The sequence below is a fragment of the Oncorhynchus kisutch genome, linkage group LG19, assembly GCF_002021735.2.
Source record: "Oncorhynchus kisutch isolate 150728-3 linkage group LG19, Okis_V2, whole genome shotgun sequence".
Classification (NCBI taxonomy): Eukaryota; Metazoa; Chordata; class Actinopteri; order Salmoniformes; family Salmonidae; genus Oncorhynchus; species Oncorhynchus kisutch.
In genome coordinates, this window is record NC_034192.2 from 28,024,229 (window position 1) to 28,030,228 (window position 6,000).

The 6,000-nt window shown below is 44.6% G+C and overlaps 1 long non-coding RNA gene across 1 annotated transcript in view; it reads left to right on the forward strand.

Moving 5' to 3' along the window:
* The first annotated feature begins 3,291 nt into the window (after positions 1-3,291).
* Positions 3,292-6,000, forward strand: part of LOC109910027 (uncharacterized) — a 7,697-nt gene continuing 4,988 nt past the window's right edge. Inside the window, exon 1 of the long non-coding RNA XR_004204318.1 lies at positions 3,292-3,511. This is a non-coding gene — a long non-coding RNA (uncharacterized LOC109910027). The remainder of the gene's footprint in view (positions 3,512-6,000) is intronic.

Consider the following 6,000-nt stretch of genomic DNA (forward strand, 5'->3'; position numbering starts at 1 on the left):
ACCATATCACCAAGTACAATTCTGAGTATGTGTAAATTAACTTGGCGAATAAAGGGGATTCTGATGGAGTCTGAGGTGAGGGCTTGCGTAACTCGCAGGTCCCTAACTTGCACCCACAGCTCCTCACCATGGCCTCCCCTACAAACAGTGACATAAGTTAGAAGATGATTGCTAGTCTCACTCACCACTCACATCGGAGTAACACCAGCTGCTTTGGCATCTCTGTCTCTCTGTGTCTCTGTGTGTCTGTCTGTCTGTCTGTCTGTCTGTCTGTCTGTCTGTCTGTCTGTCTGTCTGTCTGTCTGTCTCTCTCTCTCTTGCTCTCTCCCTCTGTCTGTCTCTCCCTCTCTCTGTCTCTCCCTCTCTCTCTCTCTGTCTCTCCCTCTCCCTCTCTGTCTCTCTCTCTCTGTCTCTCCCTCTCCCTCTCTGTCTCTCTCTCTCTGTCTCTCTCTCTCTGTCTCTCTCTCTGTCTGTCTCTCCCTCTGTCTCTCTGTCTCTCTCTCTCTCTCAGCAGCCACAGGATATGCGCTGTACTCTCTGTAGTCAATTACCTTGATGAGCTGATCTCTTGGCCAGTCACACTTCCTGTTGCTCTCTCTCCCATGCAGCTCCCATAGTGTTCAATTTTCACCAGTATGTTGTACATTTTAACAACTCTTAGTACAAAACTTAGAAAAGATCGTCAAAAAGGCAGTGGTTTCAAAAATCTTTTTCACCAAACTTAGTGTTTCATCTAGAAATACATTTTTCATATTGCAATACATTTTCATAGAAAATCATTTCAAAATGCAATGCTCAAAATACTTTTGATATGATTTTCCTCCTTTTCTTTTAGATGATCACTTAAATGTTTGGTAAACCTATAGATTTTACATGTCAACAGGTTTGTCTGCTACAGATTCTCAAAAAGTATAAAAAGTATGACATGTACATGAATTTACGTGTACTTCACATACTTCACAGTCTGTTTTTAAAAAATCGAATCAATGTTTGTTGGTCATGTACACAGATTTGACACCAGGTGCAAATGCTTGTATACAATACAATACCAATATGCAAATCACCCAAAAAGTCAAAAACAAGAATGAAATGCATCCCCTATAGCGTAAACAACTTGTTGCCGTTGGACAGCAATATTGTACTACATGCCATTTACATAGCAGACATATTTTGTTGTGTGACCCCAGTGGGAATTGAACCCACAACTCTGGTGTTGCTACTGCCATGCTCTTATGAACTTAGCCACATACAGGACCACTATAATACATACGTAAAATACAATACACAATTACAATACAGGTGGAAAATGTATGATTGCCATCCCCATGAGCGTGCCACCCACCTTCAGGCCATGGATGAGGCATGCAATGATTTCAATCCAGACCTGTCAGGCTTGGATTTGCCATACCAAAATGTTTTTGCATGATCAACGAGGACATGTACTGCAATTTCGATGGGAACCTATGGCCACGTCAGGCTTCATGCAATCTAGTGCTCGCTAAACATTGTTACTTTAATTTCTTTAATTTGATTACACCTTGAAAGATCTCTTCAATGACCACACCTATCATCACACAGGATAGAAATGATGGAAATGTCACGTTCAAGTCAATTAGAAGCTCGACTGCACAGGCCTCCAACATACCTCCCTTCGCGGTTGAAGCATAAAGACATGAGTTTACAGAACGCGTCGTCGAGGTTCCTCGGATCTCCACCACATTGGGCCAATCGATCCGCTTTGAGTTTGGGATGCCCCGCCTCTGGGACAATCGGCAGATCTCATTGAAATGGGACGTTCTGGTGCCGCTCTGACGGTTAAAGGGGTATCGATTGAAGACCTAGTAGCTGAGAGATGTTGATGTTATTTATGATTGTATTTTTAAAAAAAAATGTGTATTTGAACTGTTGCTTGTGTGCTAGCAAATGTGTAAATTATAAAATGCAGAGCTCCCTTGTAAAAGAGACCTTGGTCTTAACGGGGACCCCCTGTTGAAATAAAGGTCAAATCAATGAAAAAAACTGGTAGTGCAAGTGCATTGCCTAATGTGAAACCAGTGTAATGTACTGTAATTTACAGTACTGTAGCATATACTACATTGAAATGGAAATGTTAAAACATGTATCTTACATGTTGTGTTATTGGATTAACTGGTTGTTAAAATGACTAAAACTGAGAAGATATTATGTTGTGTTTTGGTAATTAAACCAATGTACTCATTATATTTCACAGTAAACTTATATTTTGGATCAATGGTTGTGTGTGGTGAACGATGTCGACCAATCAAAATGAATGCACACTGAAACGTTTTGAAGTGTTACCAATTTGGAGTTGTGGACTAAGAGCTTTAAAAATAGTACCAAAGAGATAAAACATTTTAAAAATAAACTGTAACGTCCTCCTTACCTCACCACCATCATTTGACATGAGCCAAACCCTGCCTGGATTTTTCAGTACATAGGGTCGGTTTTATAAATTGTCTTCATCTAACTCTGCCTTTCTCAAGTGAGTTCTCTTTACAATAATCTTACACTGATGCTTAGCATTATTCTGTGTGTGTGTATGTGTGTGTGTGTGTGTGTGTGGGGGGGGGGTAGATAGTGTGTGAGAGAGAATTAGTCACTAGGTAAGAGTGTAGTCTGATCTCTGAGAAATTCACTATCTCCATCCGCACTCTTCTCCCACTTCCCTCTTATAAAAGCAAACAAAACGTATTTCCCCTCTGTTCTTTCGTATTCCCTCCTCTTTTTTCCGTGACCTTTCAGTATAGGATTCCCAGCTTGCATTCAGTGAATGCTTTCCCATATGGGGCAGTGAGCCCTTTCTGAGAGGAAGATAATTATTCCAAATAACTGTGTCTGAGGCCCCATGTTCCCAGGCCCAGCCCGGCTAGAGCAGGCAGGAATGGCAAGGAGCCCTCTCTCCTCCTTAATGGTTTCCACATGGAACTCTGGAGTGGGCGGCCAAGCCTCCAGCACGGGCAGAAAACTCCAAATTTAGAAGAAATATGAAAATGGTATAATGCGGCTTCCTTTGCAAGGGAGACAGGCCCAGCCCCCCCTCCACCCTGACCCCTCCCTCCCCCAGAGATTCTCCTCCTCAGACGCTGCAGGTCACAGGCTGAGGTCACGGGGGCCCTCATTGCTGGCCAATCACAGAGCTCGGGGGGGCTTTCCCTCACATGCCGCTCTCGCGTTGGGCCGGCCCCTCGGCTCATATAAGGTAAAAGAAAAGACTTTGCTTCCTAAGCCAGCTGTGCTTCAAAAGGGAGCTTTGCACCGGGAACCCCCTTCAGACATTAGGGCTCATACAGAGAGCGGTCATGGTAGCAGTGTTGAGGAGCCCCCCCACCTCACCCCACCCCACCCCACATGACCACTGCCCACCCCCTACCCAGACCTCACCACTCAGCATCATCCCAGCCAGCCGGCAGCCAGACGCGGGGCCGAGGCCAGCACAGACAGCAACACAGGAGCCACCGAGGACCAAGGCCACAGAGATAGCAGCACACAGGTATGTATGCCTCAGCTTCACACCCTTACATACATCGCTAGAGATTTCACACTCGTCATTCCACTCACCCAAAGTGGAAATTATACCAGGCATCTGTGAACTGTAATGTAACATACAGTATGGTCACTTTAAACCCTAATATTTGCTCGTAGGTAGACTTGTTGTGGTGGGCAGGCAGTCGGTCGACAGAGTACAAGGTTGGTGGTGACTAATAAAGAGTGCATTGTCATCCGTCATCTTCTCCTGTCTGTGCTGGAGGCTGAGGTCTGGCTGACCTGGGGTCAGGGTGTCTTTGTCTGCCAAGCACGTCTGGGGCGGCGGGGATATGTCTGGTGTGTCAGTGTGTCATTGACGGTAGAGAGACAGACAGCAGGCCAGGGTGACACTGAGCTGATGGGCGGGCTGGAGGTGAGATGACGGCTCTCACTGGGACACAGAGCAGTGTCACTCCAGTGTTACTCCTAGTAGTGGTTTGGAACCTTGGTGCTGCTGCCACTGCCAGCAAGACAATGGTTTGTTGAGTTAGTGTGGGGCAGGATTGCGTTAGGCTTCTTTATTGACTACCTTTTCTAAGCTCATCCCACCCACATTTGCATATAATGACACAGCAACTCATCTGAATGTAATGGAGACAGACAAGCACTGCTAACGATGATTGATGACATTTCTATATTCTGTACATATTGTTCTTGGTTGATCTTGTGTAAATTCTGCCAGTGTACATACGTATAGATTGCATCTGATTACTGCGACAGTGCTATTTTGGTGGTTGATCAGCTTTGTCCCGCAATTCTTTGTTGTAATCATTTCAGGCTTAACAAGCATTATTTACCGTATCGGTTTTCCTTTCGCTTGGGTCATGGAAACATGTCATCACTTTTCACCTCTGCTATTTCAATATGTGTCAGCTTGAGAGAGAGAGAGAGGTCAAGGTTGAGGGCTGATGTCATAAAGTACCATCACCTGAGAGTGAGCAAATGGCAGTCCCTCTCTGCTGCTGTGACAGTTGCTTAACTCAATTGCTTTACATCAAAGTGGCTCGCTATACAGCCTAAATCTAACTCACCATGGAAACGAGAAATAATGTGTTTTCTGCTTCATATTACCTCAGCTTGCTTAGAAATTTCAAATTTAGTTCAAGATTTATCTGTTGTTTTCCTCTGTTGCTCCTTTTACTTTGATACATTGTGTGAAAGATCCTGATTAAACGTAGCATTTCATCATGTTGTTTAGGTTTTCAGACCATTACGCAAATAGACAGCAGAATGACAGATTCACACAGCACTTAGGTGTCGTAAGCAGCCAAGCAGTTCAATAAACAAGGATGATAGTCATTAACATTGTGACATTCTACACAATGTTTGCACAAATAAATACAATGCTCTAGCTGCTTCAAGTTATATTTCATCAGGGTATGACATGGGAAATGTGAACACACACCCACCCCCCCCCCCCCACCCCCTTTCCGTCTTTGTCTCGTGTTCCTTCCCTGCCTCTTCTTCTCCTCTCCTCTTCCTGACACTAACAGCAGAGCCTTCTAACAAACAAAGAGGCAGCAGATGTAGCCAGCTGCTGGGTGCCTCAGGGTCAGTGTTGGCTACCTCATGCACGCGAATGCACGTGCCCAACCACGCACACACACCAACCTTTAATAATATGAAAAATCTCTCTCTCTCTTGCAAAATGGTGCTTTTCTTATGAGAGTTGATTGGAAATGATCAGCTATGAGTCCGGAGATCATAAATGTATCTAGTACAAGGGCAGTGTCCATTCAGAGGAAACCAGCAAGGCCTGAGGTCCATATGAGTTGACAAATGTACGTCATCATACATCATGAATCATCAGGGCATCAGCTGTCAAGACCTTCCTTCACATCTTAACTTGAAGATACAATTTCATTTCACATTCAGATTTGGGCCTCTACTCTTTTTAGTTTTAGGTGTGTGGTTAATAATTTCTTGTATGTTTCTCTTGGTATTTTGGACCATGTCTAAACCCATGTCTTGTCAGTGTCCTTCGATTGTATTAATAATGCAGCACATCATATCAGTGGATGGATGGATGATTGGATGGATGGTATGGATAGTTTAAATTAGGAGGGATGGAAGGGAGAGTTATGGGGATGGAGACAGAGATGTAGGGAGAGGAAATGCTGGATTTATTTTGAAAGGAGTAAAAGGTTTGGAAACCAACAAACCGTGAAGCCTTTTCACATGACCCTTTGGTGGCCCTGGCTCTCTGGCCTGTCCTTTGCGTCACTCTCCTCCTCCCCAGGGCCCAAGGGACCCCCGTTCCCAGGGTCACTTCCACATGAACGCCAGGGTAGGAGGGGAAAGAGGGAGTTAACTCCTCAGAGACTGACAGAGTCCTCTGTTCACATGGCCGAAGGAGGACAGACAGCCCGCTGAGGGTCGTGATCATAGATACATACTTACATATACTCTCTCTCTCTCTCTCTCTATCTTCTCGTCTCTCTCCTCTCTCTCTCT